A 20,195-nucleotide genomic window follows, 5' to 3' on the forward strand; every position below is an offset into this window, starting at 1 on the left:
GATCTATTCCTAGGGACAGGATAGCTAAGTCACTTTTGAAGGGACATGCGTGATTCGTGATTGAACTAATAAGGGCGAACACTTCCTTCCAATATTTCCTCAACCTAGGACACTCTCCTAATATATGTAGTAGTGATCCCCTATGGCCACATAGTCGCCAGCACGCAGGGGAAGACTGAGTATAGAAGCTTGCCAATCGTGAGGGGGTTAAATACCATCGTAGTAAGATCTTCTGGTATAATTCCCAGAGGTTGGCGCATTTAGTGGCTCTGTACACCGAGGTGATTGCACTTTTCCATTGGGGTATGTCATATTTGTCTCTGAGGTCCCATTCCCAAGATCTCATAGAGGGTGTTTTAGTCAACAGGGTCTTTTGCCCTAATATGTTGTAAAATAGGGATATTCCTTTTATAGAGGTAGTTATGTTAGTGAGGTATAGGAATACTCTCCATGGGACTACAGCTGATAGTTCTGGAGTGTTTTCTAGAAGGTGTGTTATTCTCATAGTCGTGTATTGGTCCTTAGTAGGTAGGCCATATTCTATTTGTAGTGCCCTGAACGTCTTGGTTGCCGGTCCAATTTGGATATCTGCAATAGTTTGGATACCTCTGTCCCCCCAGTGTTTGATGTTGAGATCAGGGATTAACAATTGCAGGCCTGCTATAGGAAATGGAATGGTTCGGGGGTTAGGGTCGGTTACAGGTTCCCCCATAAGTCTCCCCCATGCTTTAAGAGCTGCTTTTATAGTTGGAGAGACGAGTGGGGGAACCTTTGCCATATGTGGGCTAGCTAGCAGCAGATTAGATATGTTAAGGTTTGGGCTCTGTGAGATTTCTAGTGGTAACCACCTCGATCGGCTTCCGCTCCGAAACCAAGATCTCAGCTGTGCCAATATTGCAGCCCAATAGTAGTCCTTGAGGTGTACGTGTCCCACCCCTCCTGCCGATTTAGCTTTGACCAACTTGTAGAAGGCGCATCTGGCCTTCTTTCCCTGCCACAGATACCTATTTATCTGAGATTGAGCAGAAGAGAAAAAACTATCGGGGACTAATATGGGTAAGTTTCTAAACAGGTAAAGAAATTGCGGTAGGAGTATCATCTTAAATGCCGCTAGGCGCCCTGTCCAAGAGGATTCAGTCCAAGAAAGCTCCTTGAGTTTAGAGGGTAGAGACAGTAAGAAAGAGTGGTAGTTGGCTTCCGCTAGGTGATCTGTGTCATCTGTCAATGTAATACCTAGGTATTTGATACCCTTGGTGTTCCAAGTGTACGGGTAATGTTGCTTAATCTTGGTGGACAATCCCTCACTTAGACCCAATCCTAAAATATACGATTTGTTTTCGTTAATTTTATAGTATGAAACCTTGTTAAAGAGGCCCAGTAAATCTTGCGTTGCTGCTAACGATGTTTCTACATTTGTCATAATCATTATTACATCATCTGCAAAAAGACTGATTGAATGTTGCTCCTTGTTGACTTCAAACCCAGTTATTTCTGGATGAGATCTTACCGATATGGCCAGTGGTTCCATTAATAAATTAAAAATCAATGGAGACAGGGGGCATCCTTGTCTCGTACCATTGGTTATAATGAATGGCGCCGACAATATACCTGACATGTACACCTTGGCCGATGGTTTAGAATATAAGGCCTGTATTGCTGTAAGAATGTTACCACTGAACCCGAATGACTCCAGAGTCCTAGATAGGTACAACCAATGAATTCTATCAAAGGCCTTCTCCGCGTCCAAAGATAGGAGCAGAGAAGGCCTTTGCTGCACCTTTGCCATGTGGATTATATTGACCATTCGTCTCGTGGCGTCAGACGTTTGCCTATTTTTTGTAAAGCCCGATTGATCGGGGTGGATCAACTCGGGCATAATGTCCACTAATCGAGTGGCAAGTAGCTTGGCGTAAATTTTGAGATCTATATTGAGAAGCGAAATTGGCCTAAAGTTTGCTGGCGAAGTGGGATCCTTACCTGGTTTTGGCAAGGCTACTATGAGGGCTTCTAACATTTCGGGAGGAAAAGAGGCAGAGGCAGCCGCCGACTGGAACATCTGTGCTAAGCATGGTGTCAATAGAGATTTGAATTCCTTGTAGTAGTCGCTGCTAAAGCCGTCCGGGCCAGGTGATTTGTTAATGGGAAGTGAGTCGATAGTTTTAGAAATTTCGCTGTCGGTGAAGGGGAGATTAAGAAAATCAAGCTGGTCTTTGGATAGCTGGGGGATGTTTATGTTCCCTAGAAATTGGTCTATAATCTCAGGTGTTGGCTGAAAGGTGGATGAATCATCTTTAAGGTTATACAGTTTCCCATAATAGCAGCTAAAGGCGTCGGCAATTTTTTGGGGATGGGTCACCTTTTGATTTGAATCTGGATGAATAATAAATGGGACCTTTGTTTTGTACCTGTGTCCTTTAAGGGCTCTAGATAACAACTTGCCAGCCTTATTACTCGAAGCATAGTAGGTCATCTTCAAGCGTTTTGAAGTTCGTTCAAAATTTTCCAATAGGTGAAGTCTAAGGTTATACCTAAGTTTGGCAAGTTGGTCAGATATTATGCTAGTTGGGTTCTGTTTATTCTTGGCGTCTAATTCTGAGATTTGATTTGTCAGTTCCATTAAACGTTTCTGCCTCTGTCTCTTATGCCTAGCCCCTATTTGGATGAATATGCCTCTCATGAATGCCTTGTGGGCATTCCAAACTGTGAAAGGGCTTTGCACAGTACCTAAATTGGTCTCAAGAAATTCTTTTAAGTGGGTCCGTAGGCGGGCTCTAGTCTCCCCGTCTTGCAGCAGGAAGGTGTTGAGTCGCCAAACCGGAGCACGGCTACAGGCAGCAGAGTCCGCAAGCGATAGTACTACAGATGCATGGTCACTCCAGGATATATCATTAATTTTAACTGACTGAACCTGAAATAAGACCCTCTGCTCGACTAAAAATAAGTCAATTCTCGTATAGACACAGTGTGGGGTAGAAAAAAACGTAAAGTCTCTTTCATTGTCGTGCAGGCAGCGCCAAGCGTCATAGAGGTTGTTTTTGGTGATTGATAGCGATAGTGCTGGAAGGTGGCGTGTGGAAGAAGTAGTAGAGTCCATATTCGGATCCGGAACCATGTTAAAGTCCCCGCATAGGATGAGCAGCCCTCGATGGACTTTTTGGATTGTCCTCATCAGTTTGTTGAAGAAATGCACCTGGCGTTTGTTGGGTGAGTAAACGTTGACTAGGGTGTAAGTTGTAGAGTCTATTTCACATATCAAAATCAAAAATCTTCCCATGGGATCTCTGATGATGTCATGTAGCTTGAAAGCAATAGTATCCCTGATGGCTACCATCACCCCCTTGGTTTTCGAGTCTGCATTGGCCATAAACACATGTGGGAAGCTCCGGTGGGAGCATTTTGGAGGAGCTTTTGCACAAAAGTGCGTTTCCTGGGCACAAATAATGTCGCAGTGGTGTGTAAGGCCTTCATTCCAGAGGGACTTCCGTTTAACTGGGTGGTTAAGCCCTTTAGTGTTCATGGATAGTATATTAAGTGGCATGGTGGTCAGGGGGGGTAAGTGCTACGATACTGCATAGAATAATAGTATTCGGTCTTGTGGCGGTCGGCATTATCGCACCTGGGCGGGTGATGTGGTTGTAGTTCAATGGATGGAATGGTAACAAGGGGGTACTCACATGGTCTGCTGTGTTGAGTAGGATTGGTTGGCAGTAGATCCTGGGATCACGTTCTGTAGCGACCCTTACCAATATTCCATGAAGCTCCGTTTGGCATCCAGTGTAGAAGAGGGAAGGAGATCTAGGCAGTGATTCAAAAGGTTTTGAAAAAAAAGAGAGAAAACAGAAAAAACAAAACTTTGTTAACCATAACATTGGTGCTGCAATCCTGGTTGCAGCCACACAAAAGGATAGTTCCTTTCCGCAGCAGATTGCTGCAACTTGCAATTCGCAACGGGGGGGAAAAGTTCAGGACAAACTGAGTCGGTTCCGGGTGTAGGGAACCTAGGTGTAGTTAGGGCCCATAGACCAAATCAAATGTGCGACTTGGCATTCCTGGCTGTAACCTGCCTCCATTCAGGTTCCACTCGGCGGGGGCTACGGTCTAGGGGAGAGCCTTCAGCAGTGTCAGGTAGAATGCCCCAGTCTCTGAGCAGATCCAGGCCTTTTTCTAAGGATGTAATTACAAAGGTGCGGTTGTCTTTGGTAATAGAGAGCTTAGTTGGGTATCCCCAGCGGTATATGATCTTATGGTTGCGGAGCACTTTGGTGACTGTGTTCAGGTTCCGCCGTTTCATAAGTGTGTATTGGGATAAGTCTGCATAAAATTGCAAATCCTGGTACTGCTGGGGGATAGAATCGTGTCGTCTCATCACTTGCATAAGTTGTTCCTTAATATGGAAAAAATGCAGTCTTAAAAGTACATCTCTGGGGACTAGCTCAGGGAGATGGGAAGGTTTTGGCAGACGATGGATTCTGTCAATAGTTACATCCAAATCCACCAGTTCCGGCATAAGAGCCTTGAACATGGTGGAGGTGTATTTACATAGATCAGTCTGTAGTACCGATTCTGGTATACCCCTAATCTTCAGGTTGTTCCTCCTGGATCTGTCCTCTAAATCCGCTAATTTCGCTTTAATCCAGTCAGAGTCTGCATCCTTGCTTTCATTCGCATCCACTAAGTCATTTATTGTTGTGGCATACTCCTCCATCTTTGTCTCTATGTGATCCACCCTCCTGCCCATTTCTTGTATGTCTTTACCCATGCGGTGCATGCAAGACGCCATATCTGACTGTAAAGTGCTCCTTAACGATATTAGCATGTCCTTCAGGACAGTATCGATGACAGGCTGGTTCTGCGTGGGGAAGGAGACTATGGAATCGGGTAGATCCCTCGTGTCCTCCCCAGAGTCTGAGGCCTGGCTCCCATCCAGGCTTGCGGCCTTTCCGTATCCCCCATCATCTAGCCTGGGTTTAGATTTAGCTGGGCTGCGGGTGGTCGGGGTTGAGGGAGTAGAGGGTGCTACATCTGGGGATAGTAGTATTTGATTTCGGGTACCTGCTTTAGATGTTTTCCTCTGTGAGGATGTGTGTGCAGGCGAGCAGGCCCCGGCGCCATCTTGGATTCCGGCTCTTCCGTGCGGAACGAAGAAGTCCGTTAGCCGTTGCGGTCTCCGGACCGTGTGTCGCTTCCCCGTCATGGTTGCTAGTCACCCGGGCAGGCTCTCCAGGCAGGTGTGAGAGGAATTGGGGTCTCTCTTGGGCTGCTATGTGCCGCTTATGGTCCCGATGTTCCGGAGCTCCGGTCTCACGCGTCCATCCGGCTTGCGAGTCAAGCCACGCCCCAAAGTTGAGCATTTTAATAAATAACATTATCGTCTGCAAAGATTTGAGTAGTTAGAGAATATCACACATGGCTTTCATCTTTTTGTTTTACCGTATTTAATTTTTATTCGAGTTATATGGATAGTTTTTTTGAAGGTGTATTAGATGGTACTGTTCTACAGGTTCTTTAACCCCTTCCATACAGGGCATTTTCACCCCTTCCTGCCCAGACCAACTTTTAGTTTTCAGCACTGTTGCACTTTGAATGACAATTGCGTGGTCATACAACACTGTACCCAAACTAAATTTTTATGTTCCCCCCCCCCCCCACAAATAGAGCTTTCGTTTGGTGGTATTTGATCATCTCTGTGGTTTTTATTTTTTGCGCTATTAAACAAAAGAAGAGCGACAATTTAAAAAAAAAAACACAATATTTTTTACTTTTTTATTTAATAAATATCACAATTTAAAAAAAAAAAAAAATTTTTTCCTTAGTTTAGGCCGATACGTATTCTTCTACATATTTTTGGTAAAAAAATCGCAATAATCGTATATTGATTGGTTTGCGCAAAAGTTATAGCGTCTACAAAATAGGTGATAGATTTATGGCATTTTTATTTTATAATTTTTTTTACTAGTAATTGGGGATCTGCGATTTTTTATTGTGACCGTGACATTGCGTCGAACACATCGGACACTTTTGACACGTTTTTTGGGACCATTCACATTTATACAACGATTAGTGCTATAAATATGCACTGATTACTATGTAAATGTGACTGGCAGGGAAGGGGTTAACGCTAGGGGGCGCTGAAGGGGTTAAAATGTTCCCTAATGTGTGTTCTAACTGTAGGGGGGAGGGGACTCACAAGGGGAGGAGACCGATGTGTGTTCCTCTGTACTGGGAACACAGCATTGGTCTCCTCACCTCTGACAGGAGGTGAATCTGTGTGTTTACACACACAGATCCACACTCCTGCCGTGATCACCGGCAATCGCGGGTTCCCGGCGGCAATCGCGGCCGCCGGAGGCCCTAGATCGCCGGGAACAAAGGACGTCATATGACGTCCACCCGGATCGAGGGAGGGTTCCTGCCGGCGTCATTTTACAATGCGCCGGTAAGGAAGGGGTTAAGAGAAAATTTTCAGAATAGATGTTTTGCACATTTTTATTTTATTATCAGAACATCATCTGGTTAGCAAAGGAAGGTTCAATAGTACATTTTATTTTCAGAATGTTGTGAGCAGACCACAAGGACCTTTGCATGAAGTACCAAAATTATCAGCCCCTGTTAAAGTAAGTTAAGCAATTTTAATAAAAATTGTGATAGTTGTGAAACTTATGATAGAAAAAGCTTCATCCACCAGGGAGGCACCCAGAAGTGGTAATGTAGTCTCCTTACCCTAACTGTGTGACCACCGTACCAGCGGTCTCTCCAAGCATAGTGATTTTTGGTCTCCCTCTAGAACAGGGGTCTCCAAACTGCGGCCCGAGGGCCAAATGTGGCCCTTTGCTAGCCTTTATCCGGCCCTTGGGGCATTATTCCTCCCACGGACACCAACAAGGGGGCACTATTTATTCTACTAATACCAATTATGGGATACTATTCCTGTTACTAATATGGGGCACTACTATTCCTCCTACTGATCACCAACCTTGAGGCCATATTTATTCTCACTGATGCTGGGCTTTGGACATTTTTCTACCCCTGCAGGCCACAATCTGGCCCTCCTAAAGTCTGAAGGACAATAAACTGGCCCTTGCTCTAGACCCACTGTAAGATGTCAGGAATGGTGTCTATTGTTCATGTATTATATCACTGGAGTATCCTCTCCAGGTTCCGAACTCCCTGTGTATTCTGTGGTTGGATATTCCCAAGACACAGTGGATGAAGAAACTGGGACCTGATTACTTTTTTAACTTTTTTTTTATGTTATCTATGCTAGCCCGATACATCATCTATACCATGTATACCATGCATCTTTGATGTAACTTTCATATTTTCAATAAGTACCGTATTTATCGGCATATAACACGCGCCGGCGTATAACACACACCCCAATTTAAGAGGAAAATTTCAGTAAAAAAAATTTTTTTTTTCAAATAAACCACTTTGAAGCAAAATAATGGTCAGTGCCAATCAATGCAGCCTGATTAGTGTCTGCAGCCTCAATGCAGCCTGATGCCCATCTGCAGCCTCAATGCAGCCTCTGTGCCCATCTGCAGCCTGATCTGCGGCCATCCAATGCAGCCTGATGCCCATCTGCAGCCTCAATGCAGCCTATGTGCCCATCTGCAGCCTGCTCTGTGCCCATCCAATGCAGCCTGATGCCCATCTGCAGCCTCATTGCAGCCTCTGTGCCCATCTGCAGCTTGATCTGCGCCCATCCAATGCAGCCTCAATGCAGCCTTTGTGCCCATCTGCAGCCTGTTCTGCGCCCATCCAATGTAGCCTGATGCCCATCTGCAGCTTCAATGCAGCCTCTGTGACCATCTGCAGCCTGATCTGCCCCCATCCATTGCAGCCTGATGCCTATCTGCAGCCTTGCCTTCTCTCATGCAGTGCAGGAAATTAGGAGGGGGACGAGCGCCGCCAAAATCAACGAGCTGTCATCTTCTGTTTACAGTATTTAGCTCTCAGTCGGCAGTCACATACACAGTCCCGCCTCCGCCATCACCATTGGTCCAGCTATTGTGATTGACAGAAGACTGGTCCAATTTAGGTGGCGGAGGCGGGACGTGTGTGTGATGTCAGAGTCGAGTAAACAGGACATGATGGCTCTGTGATTCCGGCGGCTCTTGTCCCCCTCCTTCTGGCCTGAGGTACACTATCGGCGTATAACACACAGCTGTGATCCCCCCCCTATTTTCAGGGAGAAAAAGTGTATGTTATACACCAATAAATATGATATTTTTATGGGCAGCAATCAAATCTTATAAATAAATATATATATATATATATATATATATATATATATATATATATATATATATATATATATATATATATATATATATATATATTCTGAATGCCTACAACATGGCCATCTTTACCACTGCCCATGTGATTGCTGTTAATGGTCACAGCGATCACACAGTACCAAGACAGAACACAGCTGATCAGTACACAGATCAGTGATCCGCTGTTTTGTATGTATATCAATATCACGCAATTACGACAATGCTCGCCCCCCAGGGTGCACATCAGCGCAAATCTGAGAGGATGTTAAAATGGTTAAAAAGCAGGAACTTTGACAACCATCTTAGATAAACCAGTAACCTCACCCAATATTGTCAAAGATTGGTGGCCGCAATGTAATATGGGATATATAGTTCTCAAAAGGCATGCATGCATCACTTGAAGCAGCTGGAACACAAACATTCCCATTCAGGAACCAGACTTCCAAGGACATAGTTGAACATATAGCTATTTTCTGAAGAACAGAAACAGGTAGGTTTCTGCTAAAATCCCTGCAATGTACAGTGATCCCCCAGAGGCGATTGTTTGTTTGTCATCAAAAGCTGAGTTTATCTTAACCTTGCTACTCTAACTTCAAGGAGACAAATGCTAAAATCACAAGAAAGACTCAAAACCTATGTGGCTACATACACAATGCAAACTTGTGCTACTGGAAAGTATATTCATTTGAGCATGCATGATTCTTCATCTCCCATGGGCACAATGTGTATCTCCAGCCCAAATGTAGCCCGTGTTTCCCATCTGGGGTCACTGATGCAGAAATTATACTGACTGAACATATTGAATACATAATGTGAACTTTAGTTTAATATACTTGCCAGTAATGTTACTAATCTGTTAAACAATCAATTCCAACATTCACTCCTAGAAAATTATTTAAATTATAGTATCCAACTTAATTTTTCACGCTTCCTTAAATCAAAATAATTGCATACTTTTGCCTGGCAGTGTACATGTCCGTGTCCTTGATTTTGTTACCTTCAGGGACCCTTTTTGCATTGTTTGTATTATTCCTCTATGTTTTCATGGGTGTCTTCACAATGGAAATTATAGGCTACACCGTTGTATTGTTGAAGCACTTTAGCATTATCGTCAGTCTTGCCCAGTTAAAAAAATCAAAAGTGCTGCAAATTTTTTTTTTATACATACCTGAAGTGCCTGTTGCTAGGCAGATCATCCTAATCTGCCACTTCCTGATCCGCGGCCTGTCTTCTTTCTTCTCCTCCTCGGCTGCCTCCTGGGGAATGGGGGAGCGGTGTCTTCTGCAACCTTGTGTGTCCCCCAGGAGACATCACCCATTCACGTCGCGCCGCACGACTCGCGCATGCACAGTAGGGAATCGGGCAGGGAAGTCACAAGGCTTCACTTCCTGATTCCCTCATTGAGGATGGCGGCGGGGCAGCCGAGACCCATTTGTTTGGCTTAGGCTGCTGTGATCACGGGCACCCTGGACAGGTAAGTCTCCTTATTAAAAGTCAGCAGCTACAGTGTTAGTAGCTGCTGACTTTTATTTATTTATTTATTTTTAAAACCGGACCTCCGCTTTAAAATAAAGACATGTGCAAACCAAACAAACAGCAAACCATGAACAAGAAATGAATACAAAGAAAACACAGCAAGCCCCAATACACCTAATCTAACTATCTAACTAATATATACAAGTAAAGGGAACACACACACATAAACAAGGCAGGGATGAGAGACAAGGGGGGAACAGAAGGCCAGGAACTGGGAGCAGTAAACAAGGGGGAGCTGAAAGCAGGTATCAGGGGACAGGTCTCAGGGACAGGATACAAGAAACAGATCAGGATCAGGTAAACGGATCAGGTTCAGGCAGGGACAAGGCTTACAGAAGGAATACTGAAGCCCTGAGCCTCAGTGAAGGGCGGGCTAATATACTCCCAGCAGTTCCACATCAGGTGCAGTTTGATCATCAGAACGTCCATCTGCTGGGAGACACCCGCTGGTGGCCACCAGAACTGCACACTCTGGTGCTGAAGGAAATAGTAGCACCAGCAGGTGACCCAAGAAATAACACTGATCCTGACAGTCCCTCCCCCAAGGATTAGCCCTGAACACTCCATTCTGCCCTTGACCTGGCAGTGCATGTAGGTGTGAAAAAAAGTCCCCCCTGTGACCTCAGACTTCTTTGCACTCTTTAAGCCAGAGTCTTTTATCCTACTGGGAGGCGTGCCACCCGAGTCTGGCAATGGAACATTCACCCCACCACCAGGGTCTGGAAGTTTGGATCTGTAAATGAAAACAGGCAGGGCAACGTGCATGAATCGGAGACAGACAACACAAGGGCATCACAGTCAGGCTGGAAATCAAGCTGGGAAAAATCAGTGGCAAGCCGGGCACCAGGAACTGGTTTAGAAGGCACCATGTCAGCAGGCTGGGCAAAGTACACTGGATTGTAAGGCTGGGCAGCAGGCTCTGGGTCATCGATCTGGGCAGTGGTAAAGGAACCACCAGGCAGGGTATCAGGAATGGGACCATGAGACAGGGAATCAGGAACAGGACCACCAGGAACAGACTGGACAGCAGGCACTGGAACATCAGGCTGGGCAGTGGGCACATCAAATTGAACAATGGGCACCAAATCAAATTACTTAGCTCTCCCTCAAAAAATTCCACTAATTATTTAATATCGGTCACTTCAACGTCTAAGTCAAGCATGTTAGCAAGTTGCACACTTTTTTGATTTTTGCTGGGGATGGCCTAGAGAATTGTCAAGCAGGAGGATGATTTTAAAGGAAACACCCTTTTGCTGACAATAATCCTTGACCCTGGGTATGAAACAGTTGGTGAACCAGTCATCAACAAAATTTTGTGTCATCCATGCTTTGTTATTAAATAAATAATAAACCTGTTTCAATGCATGTGGGTTCTGTGAACGATAGATGAGGAGAGGCTTTAACTTGAACCCAGTAACATTTCCTCCCAACAACAACGTGACCTTGTCTTCTAAAGCCTTAAAACCAGGCATTGTTTTATCTTCTTTGTGTATGTAGGACCTTTCGGGCATTTTTTTCCAAAAAAAGTTCAGTTTCATCCACATTAAAAATCTACTCTGGACAGTGGCCACCTTTATCGATGATTTTATCAAACGCCACCACAAATATTTCAACTGCTTCCACATCTGCACTTGCAGCCTCCCCACTGATACTCTGATTATGGAGGTTGAATCTTTGACAAAACCTTTGAAACCATCCATGGCTTGCTGTAAATGTTTCAGTCAAATCTTCTCCTATGTTTATTTTCAAATTCTCAAACATATTGCATGCTTTGGTTTGAATCAATAAAACACTCATTGGCATTCTTTTTTCTATTTGGTCGTTAATCCATACCGCCAACACTTTCTCCATTTCATGAATAAGGCCTTTCCACTGCCTAGTTATTATGGCTTGATATCCAGTCCATGCTTTTACTGTCTCTTTCAGTCCATTCTTAAGCCTCGTACACACGACCGAGGAACTCGACGGGCGAAACACGTTTTCCTCGTCGAGTTCCTTATTAGGCTGTCGAGGAGCTTGACAAGGCAAGTTTCTCCATTCCCGTCGAGGAAATAGAGAACTTGCTCTCTTGTTGGCTCGTCGAGTTTCTCAACAGTTTCCTCGACGAAAATGTACACACGACTGGTTTCCTCGGCAAGAAAATATCTCCCAGCAAGTTTCTTGCTGGTTTTTGCCGAGAAACTCGGTTGTGTGTACGAGGCTTGATCCTTTAGGATTGTTGAAATAGTAGAATGTGCAAGTTCCAATTCACCTACTATTTCTTTAAAGCTCTTGCCAGCCTCATAGTCCTTAATGATCTTATTTTTCATGTGAAGATCAATAGATTTTATTTTTTTCTGAGCACTTTCTGCAGGTGTAAGCACGCTTTTTCTTTTTGCTGACATGGCGTGAACAATACCTGTATACAGTACAAGCACACATAATATTACAGTACTGTGTACATAAGAACATAGTACAGTATAAAGAATGCTGTAAGGGACATTTAGGGCCAGTTCACACCAGACGCAGTTCCGTACAGTTTCGTGTGCATTTTTTCTGCACTAAAAATGCATGCACAGTATTTTCCATGTATTCCAATGGCTCTAGTTGGCTCTAGTTCACACCATGCAGTCAGTTTACGGTCAGTTTCCAGTGCAGAAACTGACCGATAACTGACTGCTAGTGTTGCTCACGAATATTCGCATTGCGAATATTCGACTCGAATATAGCATATTCGAGAAATCGCGCTATATTTCGAAATTCGCGGTGAATATTCGCAATTCCGAATATTCGATTTTTTACAATTTTTCTTTTTTAATCAGATCACATCCTAGATATCTCCATCGACGTCTAAAAGCATTGCTGGTATCATTAGAGACCCTGGGCCGAGTAGCTGAAGCGTTCATTGAATTTTCCAGAAAGATCGCAATGCGATTATTCGGCAAACGCAATATCGCGCGATTATTTTCCTCGCCCCGATCTTCCGCATCAGAGCGATTTTTACAGTTTCATTTTTAAAACAGATCACATCCTAGTGATCTCCATAGACGTCTGAAAGCATTGCTGGTATGATTAGAGCCATTGGGCCGAGTAGCTGAAGCGATCATTTTATATTGCCGAATATTCGCAATGCGAATATTCGGCAATAGGAATATTGCGCGATTATTTGCTCCGCCCTTTTGCATCAGAGCCAATCAGAGTTCTCCTTCCACACTCGTCACAGGTTAGCAACCAATAGGAACCTGCCTGCATGGACATTATATAAGCTCACTCCCAGCACCATTTCATTGCAGATTCAGAAGCTGGCTATAGAGTGTGGAGGCTGTTTCTGTGTTCCTGGTTTCCTGTGTCTTTGTTCTTGATTGATTTAGATCATCACCAGCATTGCTATTTAGTGATTCCAGTGGATCTTTTCCAGTATATCAACTGCTTTTTTCAAAGCAATAGACCCAAGAGCTTTTTTCAAAGCTACGTTTTGTGCTGTTTTGTGCTGTTTTTTTCATTTGTGTTACTGTTTGATCCTGCAATCCTCCCTGTTCAGTTATATTTGCAAGAGATTTCAGAACACATATTGATCTGAGCTTTATAAAAGAGCTTTTCTAAAAGCTAAGTTTTGTTCATCTTGTGTTACTGTCAGATCTTGCAGGTTCACTGTTCAGTGATATTTGATAGGCATCTCAGTTCAAATTTTGTTTAGTTTTCCCTAAAGAGCTTTTATAAAAGCTAAGTTTTGTGTTCAGTTTAGTTAAATTTTGTGTAGTAAGTGTACACACTGTTAGTGTACATTTATTTCATCTAGCTTAGCTTAGTGTGTGTTTAGTGTCTGTGTTTTGTGTTTAAAAAAAAAAAAAAAAAAAAAGTTAGTGTTTGTTTAGTGCTTTTTTTTTTTTTCTTTAATTTTGTAGTCCTTGTCTGGTGTACTACTTTTCTTATAGTTTAGTAGCTGTCTGTGTACGTCTTTGTCTGCGTGCCTGTCTTGTAAAAAAAACACAAAAACACATTTTGTTCACATTTTCCCCCCCAATAAAGTTTAACCCCCCCACACACATATCAGCAATTATGAGCGGCATCCGTGGCCGTGGCAGTAGGGGTAGGGGAGTTACTCCCAGTGCTGGATCGCTGCCAGCACGGGGTACCTCTCGTGCCCCTACTAGTGGTAGAGGATCGGGTGCAAGGGGAGTACGCCTGATCCGGGAGTTCTTCCCATCGGGCAGCCGCCCGATATTGCCATCTCAGGCTCAAGTAGTGGTGGACTACATGGGGCACAGCAGTGCCACTGAGTCGTCGGTCCCGACTCACAGTAGTACCACCATTACACCGTTGCCTGTACTACCCCCCCCCAGCCCCCAAGAGTCCAGCATCTTACTGTTCGACAGCGACAGTGATAGGGATCTCTTGGGGGAGGCCATGCATCAGGCAGACCTCCAGCTCTGTCCTGATGGTCAGGACCTTTTTGAAGGGATGGATGAGGAGGATGGGATACCTGCTGGCAGTATCCCAGAGACATCCCTTCAAACTGGTGCTGCTGTTTTGGTGCAGGAAACAGCAGCACCTAGTCAGACCCAGGCGTGGGTGAGGGGACAGCGGAGCCAGGCTAGAGGCTCCATGTCACGTGGTTCCCTCAGACCAACACATCTCAGCCCTTGGTCTGACATCTCTGGGGGCGAAGAGGGTGACCCATCATGGTTGCCATCTGACGCGTCGGCTCACTACGTCAGTGACGACGGGGAAGGTAGGCACCCTGGTGAAACGGTGCGCCAGGTCACCACCAGGGAGACCATCGTCAGGGTCTCCACTGGTGATGGCAGCAGGAGGTGTCAGGAGGAGGAGCAGCAGCAGCAGCAGCAGCAGCAGGCAGCTCCACCTGTGCGCACCGAATCCCAGCAGGTGCAAGTAAGCGTCACCCCATCTGACAGGAGGGCGGTGCTGAAGTCACCTGTCTGGAATTTCTTTACCCTGGTGGCAGACAACCCTACCGTGGCCATCTGCCGGATTTGTAAAGTGAGGGTGAAGAGAGGGAAGTGTTTGGCTCGGGTGGGTACCACAGCCCTGAACCAGCACCTCAGGATAAACCACTGGGCGTTGTATGAGGAGATGAAGCGTGGTGGTGGTAGCAGCGCCACCACCACAAGTGAGCAGGGTACAGCAGCCCCTGCCACATCTTCATCTGTTTCCAGCAGGTCATGCCCCCCCGCTCCCTCTAGTAGAGGTACTGGTACCGGCAGCCAGACCTCTACTTCCACAGCACCCTCCACGTCTGTGTCCCGCACTGCCGTCCGGCGCCAGGCGTCGATTTCAGACGCCTTTGACCGCACCACTCCCTTCCCCCCTGGAGACCGACGTGTGCGTTCCCTCAATGGGCTCCTGGCAAGGGTTATTGCCCAACATCTGCTGCCCTTCAACATAGTTGACAGCAACCCCTTCAGGCAGATGTTGGAGCAGGCCCAACCCCAATGGCGTGTCCCCAGCCGCCATTTCTTTGCCAGGACTGGTGTCCCTGCCCTACACCAGCACATTGTTCAGAATGTAACCCTGTCGCTGGATCACGCTGTCAGCGACAGGGTTCATCTGACAATGGATGGCTGGACCAGCAGGCATGGGCAGGGACGCTACATCAGCTTCACGGCCCATTGGGTTTCCCTCCGAGGCGTCGGTGAGGGATCGTCGGCAACCGATCTTGTGGTGCCGCCCCGGGGTGTCCAGGGGAGAACTGCTGGTCTCCCTCAAGCCACTGTCTCCGCAGCTGCTGAGCCTCCCAGCAAGCGCCCCCGTAGCTACTCAAGTGTGGGGCACGTGCGCTGTCAGGCCGTGCTCCAGCTTGTTAGTTTAGGGGACCGGAGACACACTGCAGAAGAAGTGCTGAAAGCACTTCAAGCTCAGGTCCAGAAGTGGCTGACACCCCGAAGGCTCCAGCCAGGTATGGTTGTCTGCGATAACGGCAGCAACCTACTCGCCGCCCTCCATGCTGGCAGTCTGACGCACGTGCCCTGTCTGGCACATGTCCTCAACCTGGTGGTGCAGAAGTTCCTGCGCACTTATCCAGGGTTGAGTGACATTGTGGCAAAGGCGCGTAGGATTGCCAGCCACTTCAGGCGCTCCCCAACCGCTACCGCGTCCCTGTCCAAATTGCAGCGGAAGTACAATCTGCCCCTTCACAGGCTGATTGTGGACAGTGTGACGCGGTGGAACTCCACCCTCCACATGCTGAAGAGGTTGTGGGAGCAGCAAAGGGCGGTGAGGGAGTACCTGATGGAACTAGGCACTCAGAGGGCTTCACCACAACTCCCTTTCATCGCCTGTGCGCAGTGGGGGCAGATAAACCAGGTCTGCCAAGTGTTGTCCTCCTTCGAGCAGGCGACCAAGATGGTCAGCAGTGAGCAAATTGGCCTCAATAGCGTGCTGCCAATACTGTTCATGCTGGAGAGGACACTAGATCGCCTGCTCGAGGCTGGGGAGAGTGCCTTGGTGGAGCAGGAGGAGTCAGCAATGCTCCACCGAGACCAGGGCCAGGACCAGGAGGAGGAGGAGGAGGAGGAGGATGATGATGAAGAGGAGGAGGAGGTGGTTGCTGGTGTCGTCCCGGAGTCAGGGCCTGGTCAGGAGGGAGAGCCGGTGTTGGGGGCACCGATAGTCCGGGGGTTGGGCATGTCTGAGTTTGACCAGCAGCGCCTCAGGGAAGAAGAGTCGCACCTCATTCACCTGGCCAGCATTGAGGAGTCACAGCGGGCTGTGCTCTTCCCCATGGCTGCCCACATGCTCAGATGCCTCAGGAGGGACCCCCGGGTTAAGACCATCAAGACGAGGGATGATTTCTGGATGGCCACCCTTTTGGATCCCAGGTGCAAGGGGAAACTGGAGCAGTTCATCCCAGCCAGCCGGAGGCAGCACCGGATGGAGGAACTGCAGGCAGCCATTGTCAGACGGTTGGAGCAGGCAACTCCCCGGCCTCCAGTTGTCCCCCCTCATCTCACCCAGCAGGTGGCTGCACCCAGCTGCAGCCGAGCAGGGGACCTAATGGAAGAGATGAGGATGTTCTTCCAAACCGAGCGACCCAGTACCACCACCAGCAGCAGCAGCAGCAGTCACCACCAGCGGCTGGCCCACATGGTGGCAGACTACATGGCGTCCGTCGGTGCTTCTGACAGTATGAGCACCGACGACCCCATGGAGTACTGGGTTGCCAGATTGGACACCTGCCGCGAGCTCGCTCAGTATGCGCTGGAGTTATTGTCTTGCCCCCCCTCCAGCGTACTATCTGAGCGGACATTCAGCGCGGCAGGTGGGGTGGTCACGGACAAGAGGACCCGTCTGTCCACAGAGTCCGTGGACAGACTCACATTCATAAAGATGAATGAGTCCTGGATCGGCGGTGACTTTCTGGCACCCGTCGTCGGTTCAGGGCGCTGAAGGGTCCCTTGCCATGCATTCCCTGATGAAGCCCCGGACCTGATGTATTTACAGTGCTGAATATAACTATTTCAACATCAGAGAAAATCAATGTTAATATTTGGTACAGTAGGCTTTCTTTGCAATTACAGCGGTCAAAAATTTCTTGTAGTTTTACACCAGCTTTGCACACACTGGAGGAGGGATTTTGGCCCACTCCTCCACACAGATCTTCTCTACATCAGTCATGTTTCTGGGCTATCGCTGAGAAACACGGAGTTTGAGCTCCCTCCAAAGATTCTCTATTGGGTTTAGGTCTGGAGACTGGCTAGGCCACGCCAGACCCTTGATATGCTCCTTACAGAGCCAATCCTTGGTTATCCTGGCTGTGTGCTTTGGGTCATTCTCATGTTGGAAGACCCAGCCTCGACCCATCTTCAAAGCTCTAACTCAGGGAAGGAGGTTGTTGCCCAAAATCTTGCAATACATGGCCCCGGTCATCCTCTCCTTAATACAGTGCAGTCACCCTGTCCCATGTGCAGAAAAACACCACCAAAGCATGATGCTACCACCCCCATGCTTCACATTAGGGATGGCGTTCTTGGCATGGTACTCATCATTATTCTTCCTCCGAACACGGTTAGTGAAATTATGATCAAAAAATTATATTATAGTCTCATCTGACCACATGATTTTCTCCCATGACTCCTTTGGATCAGTCAAGACAATTATGTCAGCAGTTATTTCACACCCTATATACTCTTATTAAGACTGCTGTACATCATGGCAACTCCTGCCCATGTGATATGACTCTGTATCAACTACTACTGTTAATACTACTACTGCTGCTTCTGCTGCTGCTGCTGCCCAGTCAAGACACCTATGTCAGCAGTTATTTGACACTCTATATACTCCTATTCCTACTGCTGTTCATCATGGCACCTCCTGCCCATGTGATATGACTCTGTATCAACTACTACTGTTAATACTACTGCTGCTTCTGCTGCTGCTGCCCAGTCAATACACCTATGTCAGCAGTTATTTGACACTCTATATACTCCTATTCCTACTGCTGTTCATGATGGCACCTCCTGCCCATGTGATATGACTCTGTATCAACTACTACTGTTAATACTACTGCTGCTTCTGCTGCTGCTGCCCAGTCAAGACACCTATGTCAGCAGTTATTTGACACTCTATATACTCCTATTCCTACTGCTGTTCATGATGGCACCTCCTGCCCATGTGATATGACTCTGTATCAACTACTACTGTTAATACTACTGCTGCTTCTGCTGCTGCTGCCCAGTCAAGACACCTATGTCAGCAGTTATTTGACACTCTATATACTCCTATTCCTACTGCTGTTCATCATGGCACCTCCTGCCCATGTGATATGACTCTGTATCAACTACTACTGTTAATACTACTGCTGCTGCTTCTGCTGCTGCTGCTGCCCAGTCAAGACACCTATGTCAGCAGTTATTTGACACTCTATATACTCCTATTCCTACTGCTGTTCATCATGGCACCTCCTGCCCATGTGATATGACTCTGTATCAACTACTACTGTTAATACTACTGCTGCTGCTTCTGCTGCTGCTGCTGCCCAGTCAAGACACCTATGTCAGCAGTTATTTGACACTCTATATACTCCTATTCCTACTGCTGTTCATGATGGCACCTCCTGCCCATGTGATATGACTCTGTATCAACTACTACTGTTAATACTACTGCTGCTTCTGCTGCTGCTGCCCAGTCAAGACACCTATGTCAGCAGTTATTTGACACTCTATATACTCCTATTCCTACTGCTGTTCATCATGGCACCTCCTGCCCATGTGATATGACTCTGTATCAACTACTACTGTTAATACTACTGCTGCTTCTGCTGCTGCTGCCCAGTCAATACACCTATGTCAGCAGTTATTTGACACTCTATATACTCCTATTCCTACTGCTGTTCATGATGGCACCTCCTGCCCATGTGATATGACTCTGTATCAACTACTACTGTTAATACTACTGCTGCTTCTGCTGCTGCTGCCCAGTCAAGACACCTATGTCAGCAGTTATTTGACACTCTATATACTCCTATTCCTACTGCTGTTCATCATGGCACCTCCTGCCCATGTGATATGACTCTGTATCAACTACTACTGTTAATACTACTGCTGCTTCTGCTGCTGCTGCCCAGTCAATACACCTATGTCAGCAGTTATTTGACACTCTATATACTCCTATTCCTACTGCTGTTCATGATGGCACCTCCTGCCCATGTGATATGACTCTGTATCAACTACTACTGTTAATACTACTGCTGCTTCTGCTGCTGCTGCCCAGTCAAGACACCTATGTCAGCAGTTATTTGACACTCTATATACTCCTATTCCTACTGCTGTTCATCATGGCACCTCCTGCCCATGTGATATGACTCTGTATCAACTACTACTGTTAATACTACTGCTGCTTCTGCTGCTGCTGCCCAGTCAATACACCTATGTCAGCAGTTATTTGACACTCTATATACTCCTATTCCTACTGCTGTTCATGATGGCACCTCCTGCCCATGTGATATGACTCTGTATCAACTACTACTGTTAATACTACTGCTGCTTCTGCTGCTGCTGCCCAGTCAAGACACCTATGTCAGCAGTTATTTGACACTCTATATACTCCTATTCCTACTGCTGTTCATCATGGCACCTCCTGCCCATGTGATATGACTCTGTATCAACTACTACTGTTAATACTACTGCTGCTTCTGCTGCTGCTGCCCAGTCAATACACCTATGTCAGCAGTTATTTGACACTCTATATACTCCTATTCCTACTGCTGTTCATGATGGCACCTCCTGCCCATGTGATATGACTCTGTATCAACTACTACTGTTAATACTACTGCTGCTTCTGCTGCTGCTGCCCAGTCAAGACACCTATGTCAGCAGTTATTTGACACTCTATATACTCCTATTCCTACTGCTGTTCATCATGGCACCTCCTGCCCATGTGATA

The sequence above is a fragment of the Rana temporaria genome, chromosome 10 (assembly GCF_905171775.1).
Source record: "Rana temporaria chromosome 10, aRanTem1.1, whole genome shotgun sequence".
In the NCBI taxonomy this organism is placed as follows: domain Eukaryota; kingdom Metazoa; phylum Chordata; class Amphibia; order Anura; family Ranidae; genus Rana; species Rana temporaria.